Raw genomic sequence first — 9,061 nt, forward strand, 5'->3', positions numbered from 1 at the left:
ACTGGTTTTATGAATTAGTTCAATCGATTTATTGAAATGCATACAACTCAAAAGAATGGTTTGATAGTGCTAACAAGTGAATGAATCATTCAGAATGGTTTTGTGAACCGATTCATATGATTAACCGAAACCATCTAACTCAAAAAATGATTTGTTAGCAATAACCAGTGAATCAAAAACATATATGTTTTGTGAATTGGTTTAATTGATTCATTGAAAACATCCAGCTCAAAGAATCATTTGTAGGCAACAACCAGACATATAGTCTAGATGTATTCATATAACATAAACACTATATATAACTATATATTTCGTTGTTGTGGTGTTTGGTGATTGATTATATTGATTGCTTCTGCAATTCCATTTCATGTTTTTTGTTAGGATTAGCTCTGGTTGCTAGGATGAACACATTGGTCATCTCTCATTTCTCTCACAGAATCCAACAGTGTGAGCTTGAAACCCTCTCTGTAAATCCACCTCAGGGCTTCAACCCCCTCTTCCTCATGCAAACACATCTCTGGTAATCCCGGAACCAAGACTCGTGTGCAGGGGACCAGAACTAATGAAGACAACTGTTCAATTACTAGCTCAATTAATACAAGTGCCTGGGAGCTCAGAGCTCTAAGGAAAGACGTTACGCAGTAGATGTTGTGGCCAAGCATAAACTAAACCGCCGATGGCAATCTCGCATCCAATCTCAGGGCTTAACCGCTAATGCTGTGTCCTGTTTAAAGTGCAGTTTGTGTATGAGGAGGGTTTTATGAACATACAAACAAAGGCTCTCAAGCCCTCTATGGCCAGTACTAAGAATTGAGATGTGATTTATGTTTTTTTTGTGCAACATGTATTTTGTTGCATTAGCACTTAGTTAGCATACAGTATGTTTCTTAAGATTTGCTTGCTAACTTTGTTTAGTTAAGATAATATTGATTTATTTGCACAGTTGTTCTTGAATTGCCTGCTCTGTTTTATCCCTGTCATATAAATATGAAATTACCCATAAGGCTAAATGAGGTTATTCTTACTCTTGCTCTATTGAGATTTTTGCTGCATCGATAGTCAGAAAGGGTTGTATATAATTAATATTTCTCTCGCCACAAAAGGGACTTCCTCTGAACCTTGTGGCCCAATTAAGCAAAGGCTTCCTCAAGCACAGGTACATGATGGCTGGTCACCTCCAGCATTGGTATGCATCCCTCATATTCAAGTCAATGTTTTGGCACTCCTCATGGACATTCGGCGAAACTACATGTGTTTCAAAAAAATAGGTGTATGGTAACACCTTACAGCCCAAAGGGGGCTGCCTCCCAATGATTAAAGATTAAAGATGCAACACACACACATAATTACAAAAAACTAATTATTTCCTTGAAAATGAATTTTAAAAAGTGCTTCCACAGGGGAGTTGGCTCTAATTATTTCATTTAACTGTAAAAAAGGCCCTTGGGGATAGTTTTTGCTGTTCGTCTAGTTTCAGTTTTTCTTTCTCGCTTGCTCTCTTTGTATTGCAATACGAGCAGGTCATCATGATTAGGTCTTCGTCATCATTAAGTATTCATAGTCAAACTCACAGAAATATGGACCCGGAGTATAAATCTGTCTTAGAGTACCATAATATTTCAATGTTCATTTTAAAATCCTCCAAGGTGTATATGTATTATAAAGGGTTTTGGGGTGTCTGGCCCTCTTTATTATAGCTGTGGCCCCACAAGCAAAGTCAAAGTTCCTTAACAGTATTATTAACACTGTTGAAAAGTATAAATGTTTTAATAGTTAATACACTCTAAAAAATGGTGGGTTAAAACTATTTGGGTTGAAAATGGACAAGCCCAGCTTTTGGGTTGTTTTAACCCTGTGGTTGGGTTAAATTTAAATGTTTACTTTAATTTAACTCAACTATTGTTTAAAAATGACTCTATTGCTTGCTTAAAATGAACCCAAAATATGTTGGAAATTAACTTGTATTCATAAGTTTTATGAAAAACAATTAAACAAGCATTTATTAAATTGCTTTAATAAATGTTCACCATTTGATTATTGTTGCCTCTAGTAATTATGTATCTGATTTTTATGTATCTGATTTTGGGTTCATTTCAAGCCACCCATACAGTAAATTTTAAACAATAGTTGGGTTAAATAAAACTGCCCAGCACGTTGGGCAAACATTTAACCCAACTGCTGGGTTAAAACAACCCAATCGCTTGGTTTGTCCTTTTTCAACCCAACTTGGGTTGTTTTTAACCCTGCATTTTTTAGAGTGTAGTTTTTATTTTTTTTAAATATACTGTATGACTTTTCAGCAGATGGCAAATTTTGACTTGTGAACAGACGTTATCTGGGGAGCAGGGTTGGGCAAAAGCATTCTAGGAAATTACGTTTTCTATGAACTAAGTTCATAGCAATAAATATGTTTAACATGTTTCTGCCAACCATACATTTTGAATGATATATTTATAGTTTCATATGGATTGTAGAGTGTGCTTTAAAATTTATGCCACTTGTTTTTATTTTGTTATTTTATGCAAATACATTTATTTAAAGATTAATTTTATAATGTTGTTGTAAGAAGTCTCTTATGCTCACCAAGTCTGCATTTATTTGATAAAAAATACCCCCCCCCCCCAAAAAAAAACAGTAATATTGTGAAATATCACTACAATTAAAAACAACAATTTTAAAATGTCATTTATTCCTGTGATTGCAAAGCTGAATTTTCAGCATCCAATCTTCAGTGTCACATGATGTTTCAGAAATCATTCTAATTGGTGCTCAAGAAATATTTCTGATCACTGTTGAAATAGTTGTGCTGTTAATGTTTTTGCAGAAATCTTTTTTTAATATAGATTTTTTAGGATGCTTTGCTGAATAAAAGTATTAATTTGTTTAAAAACAAAAAACTTACTGTCTCCAAGTAGTGTATACATAAAAAATCCATAATTTGCACAATGATTTTAATGGCACTTTTTTTCTTCCGTAGATTGTGTATTGCGTTGTTTTGTGTTCAGTTACGTGAGCTGCCACAACAAAATAAACCAGCACGGGGGGGAGACGGTGGCTGCACTGACATTGCTGGCGATGATGACGGTAATCATATGTGTTTGTGGTGTGGTGTTTTATCACCTGTCCACCGCTGTGGCTTGTTAGAGGACAAATGAGTCTTAATAAAGCAGATTCCCCCCATGACTCCACAGGGTCCTGCGCAACAAAGCTGTTCGCTGGACTGGGCGGCCTGCGGAGTAGATTGATTACCCGCAGAATCACGGTACCACCAGCATGTCTGTGGGGCGAGAGCTCTTATTGGCCTCCCCCACCATCGATCCCTATACACGGCCCTCCACTTCAATCCCTTCATTTCTCACCGCCTGGCCGCTGGAGGTGGCAGCGGATGGCAGTAAATCAGGTTTGCACATGGACCGCTCTGCATACTTGTTCTGTGGCGTATCAGTCTTTTACACAAATATAGTGGTCTGGAAAACCCCTGTGGCACAAATTTGCTATATATGAGCTGCAAGTTTATTGTAAGTAAATAATTTTTGCAAGAAACTGATATTGGGGAGTAGCCTATCTGAACCCAGCAAACACAAAACATTTTTTATAACCTTTCACAATGTTGTATTTTGGTTTCAATTAGGTAATGTTGCAGTACAGTGTTTTAAAAATGTTATAGAAACAACATCTAAAATTAAAAGTAACCAAAATAGCGATACCTGTTATGTTTGTCAAAAAAACTTAAATATCACATGTGCTTACTACAACATCTAAACCAGACAAAACAGCAACTTTTGTGAGATGTTTAACATAATCTGCAGATTGGAATAAGGGTTGCACTTTATTTTACAGTATGTGTACTTACATGTACTTACAGTATACTTAAATACTGTGAATAAGGTAACCGCATGGGTTAAGGTTAGGTTTAGGTGTAGGTTCAGGGTTAGTACCCAGTGTTATTAAAGTTATTATAATTGCTGTAATAAGTACATAGTATAAACATGGGGAATGAACTGTAAAATAAAATGCTACCGGAATAAGTTTTTCTTTAACATTTTCAACTTTCTTTAGTGTTTAATGTTGCTGTTTGACCATGAAAAAGCTTACAAAGCACAAAGTCCTCTGCAAAGGGAGTTATTCTCTATATCAGTAAGATTTTGAACTCCCTGAAAAGCCTTGTTTCGTCACGTCACAATATCCCTCATTTAAATAATTTGCGCCCAAGGAATACACACACACACACACACACACACACACACACACACACACACACACACACACACACACACACACACACACACACACACACAAACACACACACACACACACACACACACACAGAGACACACACAAAAAGGGTTAAGGCCTGGGGTGTGTTGAAATTTGTGGTTATGGTAAGGGGGCGTGACATTTCCGAAACAAGTTTGAAACGGTTGACCAATCACAGCACACTGGTCCAGCTGACTAATCAGAGCACATTGCGCTTTTTGGAAGGAGGGGCTTCATAGAGACTGGAAATAAACAGTTACAGACAGACTGGGAAGAGAGGTGCTGCAAATGTAAAATTTGCGATTATTATTATTATTTTTTTTTTGAACATTAAAGCATGAAAACCTATTCTTGTAGACCCCCAAAACAAAATTAAGACTTTGTAATATAGGGCATAATATGGCCTCTTTATTACACAATCAGTAAAAATTTAATTTATTTAATTTATGTAAATGTTATGCTTTGTGATGTCACCAACCCGGGAAGAAGCTCGTTGTAGTCATTTGTTGTAGTCCTTAAACAGAGAATTCTTTAAAAGAAAATATCTCTCTTTGAACTTTGAGCGTCGTAACTTTACAGATGTTGTTTATGCTCTAACGGCAACATTACACACTAACTAAAGTTAAAAAAAGTGAAATCATAATCAACCACCCCTTTAAAACAATTCAGTAACAGATAAGACACTAGGCAGCCTGATATCAAAAATGACTTGGTGATGTGAATTTTTACATTGTCTCTGCTCATTTAACTGATGGGAGAAAACATTCAAATTGAATAATCCACTTATATGTACTTTCTTTGCTGTTTCCTAGTTAGCTTGATATTACAATTTAACCTAGTAACTCAAGCCTCTGATCTCCCAGTTGTCTGTGAGCTGCTGTATTTTAAGCTGAGGTTTCTTGTTTCTTCAAGTATATGTCTTCTGGCTGGGCAGGAGCGTATGATAGTCTGCGATGATTATACTCATCACAGACGCTGCAGTGCACGAACGGCTGCGAACTGTAAGAATGGTGACGGTGATGATGGGTTGATGTCATAGACCCGCTATGAACTGTACTCTCAGTCAGACACCTCATACCAAACTGGCGTTGACATCCATACACCCTGTCACTTCAGCCCCCGAGGTGATAGCACCACTCTCCCCATTATGAGGGTCCCTCAGGAGGCTGCACTTTACTTCCCATGAGGTGGGAACACACTGATAGCCCTGTGACAGTGTAATTAGCAACTTCCCAATCAGACCTTCTTTTCTGAAACAAAGAACTTTGGTGCCACATAATAAATGATGGTGCTGTTGGCAAAGACTATTGACTAGCAATTACTATGAAGGAATTTGGAGATGCTCAAAGTTTTAAAAATAGGGTCAGTAAAAAGAGAAACATTGATTGTGAGGAAATGATGTTGGATGATGTAATACTTCCGGAAAGAGTGCAGGTTTCCTTTCTCTCAGTCTTTCTGTATCTTTCTGTCTTTTCCAACCACTCTCCATTACTGACCTCTGTCTTCCTGTTTCTGAGCGCTCTATCACTATACTAGATAGAAGAAGCCTAGTCTGACTTATTTTGCTGCCACTTTCCAAGCTCTGGCCAGGTCTTCTGCTTCATGGCTGAGCAGCATTAGGAAAAAAATTAAAATGCTTACATGTACGTATATTAAAATATGATATTTAATATGTACAAATTTCAGAGATTATAATGATATTATAATTATAATTGAATATAATTATTTTTATATAAATGTTATATTTTACATATAAAATATACCAAAATAATACACACACACACACATATATATATATTCACCGTTTTTATCACTCCACTTGAAGTGACTGTCATGACGGCTGAGCAAATTCACCATATCTTTTACAAATAATACACTTGTACCACGAAGGTGAGAATATAGTTATTAAAGGGTTAGTTCTCCCAAAAATGAAAATTATGTCATTAATTACTCACCCTCATGTCGTTACACACCCGTAAGACTTTGTTCATCTTTGGAACACAAATTAAGATATTTTTGCTAAAATCCAATGGCCCAGTGAGGCCTCTATTACCAGCAAGATGATTAACACTTTCAAACGCCCAGAAAGCTATAAGATATATTTAAAACAGTTCATGTGACTACAGTGGTTCAACCTTAATGTTATGAAGCAACGAGAATAATTTTTATTCTCGTTGCTAGAGGCCTCACTGAGCCATCGGATTTTATCAAAAATATCGGGTGTGGAACGACATGAGGGTGAGTAATAAATGACATAATTTTCATTTTTGGGTGAACTAACCTTTTAAGACCTGAAATATGTGACTCATATTTAATCATAGCGCCTATTTTACAATTTGTTTAGACGTTTTTGGAGATTGCGAGGCTCTTACGGCCGTCAGCGGCCGTTTAATGCTCGTGTACTCGCAGAGAACAGCTTCATCTCGGCCAGTGCTTTGGAGATTTGGCTTTTACAATTAAGATGTTAAAGAAATCTTTAATTCGGGATATTGCTTTTTTAATGGTATCTTATTTTATATTTTATTATATTTTATAATAAACATATAAAATATAACATTTGAAAAAACAAATAACCATATTAATACCTTCAGAGACCTATAATTGTTTTTCATTTAAATATTATACCTCAAATGTGTATAGATTTAGAAATAGTATTAATAATTATCGAATTTAATAATTATAACATTTATATTATATTATTTTATATTGTTTATACTGTTAGCACTTTATTTAAGACTATTTTAGTCAGTGTAAATTTGCCAGCATAAGGTCTTAGAGGTCACCTCAGCGTGTTTTTTGGTGCACTTTTTCTGCAGGTCTGGTGGAGATGGCAGCGTATGGGGTAGAAGTGATGAAAGAGGAAAGAGAGCTCTCTGAGATCTGGGCAGTTCAGTCAGCATCTCAGCAGGCCTTATGGAGACTATTGAGGACTGCACTGGCTTTTTAGGTCCCTTTGAACAGGTGCTTTTCTCCCAGTGCTGCTGGCTTTGCTTTGGATTTCCAAACACAAAGAGCTGCTATATCCCATACATTTAAAGCCCCCACTTGTTTGTGCGTGGACACACACACATGCACTTATGAGTACACGTGGAAGCAAATGCACAAGCTCAAACACACTTTTGGGGGTCCTCTCGGAGGGATTTCCTTTGCACCTGTTTATTTGTTCTTTTTTCCCCCCTCAATATATATATATATATATATATATATATATATAGAGTGGATCTAACTCACCCAAAACAGTGTGGATGAATGTGAGTGGCAAAATATCCTCTGGGTTCTCCCTCTTTCTGACTCTGTCTGTCTTTCTCTCTATCTCTGTCTCTCTCTTAAAGACTCCTCCGGATCTCATGATTTATGTATGAGGCTGAGGCGTGATTCATCTTGGCATGGGGAGAGAAGTTGTCCTTTGTCTTCTGCTCTGTTGGCCAGTAAGAGGTTTCCTGAGGTCTGGAGAAGGGTCTTAGAGTTGTTCTGGACTCAAATAGATGTGTGTGTGTGTGTGTGCATGTGTGTGTATGTGTGAAAGATAGAGAAGTGAGACTCTTTCTGGAGGTGTGGGAGTTTGCCCCACAGTTATTACCCAACTGGAACTGCTTCAGTATGGTGTTGGAGCCAGATTGCGACAGACACACCATGTAAACAAATAAACAAACAACCCTAGACTGTCAGATACGCAGCAAGGAGGCTTAATCTTATTATTGCTTAAACAGGACCCCGGTGGGAAATATAAAGATCTAACTAATCTAAAAAACTGGAATCTACTCACATTACAATGTTGTGAATGTAACATAAATATAAGTAAAATTAAAGTGGTTGTCCCAGATTTTTCCCAACCAGACAGGCTATTAACGTGGGTGACACATAGGAGATAACATAAGGTAGTTAATTGAAATAAAAGATTAGCATGAAATCTTAAATGAATAGCAAGTCTTTGACAAGAAGTAGTTTTAGTAATATGAAATATGTGAAAGGTATGAATAAATGCAGTTTGTTTTGTTTTATTTTATTTTATAAAAATATAGATATGAATGTTATGTAATTTGTTTGAACATATTATTAGTTTTTGATTTGTATATATGTAATTATTATACTAATGACAATTTTATGTACTGCATGTATATGTATCTATTTGCACTGTTGTATAAAATATATAGTTGTACAAACATAACGCTAATATCCCATAACAATTTTATTGCTCCTTTTTTTTTATCTTAGGAGATTTAACTATGAATTAAGTATGGATTTTGATGATAAATTAGACAGTTGTTGACATTCATTATGAGAAGTGCTGGGTAGTAACTTATTACTTGTAATCCTGATTATGTAATCGGATTCCAAAAATTTGGGACTTGTAATTATATTATTTTTTTTTTTTTTAATTTTATGCAAGTTACTAAACACTGCTATACTGTATACTGTATATACTGTAGCTGTAAAACACTATTCAGTTAACTATTTAACTACATGTTATTTTTATAATAATTGAACAACACATTTACATGTTCACAGTTGATATGGGATCACACGTTGACATGCAGGTAAACAAATATATATTTTTTTGTGTTCAATTATTTTATTTTGAAATTCAATTTCAAATATTTTTAATTTTAGATATATGATTTAATTAATCATTAGCTTTTCATCAACTTACACAATACCCCAGCAGTTCTTTTATTAACCCTAGTTTGGGAAACCCTGGCATATGTAATGTTTAATGCATTTCATGTTGTTGATAACAAAGAAGGTACACAACAATCCCATTTAAGTCTAAGTGATAAACAAGTTATGTCAAAAGTAATCTAAA

The 9,061-nt window shown here is 35.6% G+C and overlaps 1 long non-coding RNA gene across 2 annotated transcripts; it reads left to right on the forward strand.

The window, feature by feature from the left end:
- Window positions 1-2,677: 2,677 nt before the first annotated feature.
- LOC125243852 lies at window positions 2,678-8,420 on the forward strand. Of its 2 annotated transcripts, XR_007179149.1 has the most exons (4): window positions 2,678-3,084; window positions 3,192-3,400; window positions 7,074-7,218; window positions 7,590-8,420. It is a non-coding gene; the product is annotated as an uncharacterized LOC125243852 (long non-coding RNA). The 2 variants fall into 2 exon arrangements; XR_007179148.1 differs by having other exon boundaries at window positions 7,074-8,420.
- The last annotated feature ends 641 nt before the right edge of the window (window positions 8,421-9,061 follow it).

The sequence above is a fragment of the Megalobrama amblycephala genome, linkage group LG13 (assembly GCF_018812025.1).
Source record: "Megalobrama amblycephala isolate DHTTF-2021 linkage group LG13, ASM1881202v1, whole genome shotgun sequence".
Taxonomy (NCBI): Eukaryota; Metazoa; Chordata; class Actinopteri; order Cypriniformes; family Xenocyprididae; genus Megalobrama; species Megalobrama amblycephala.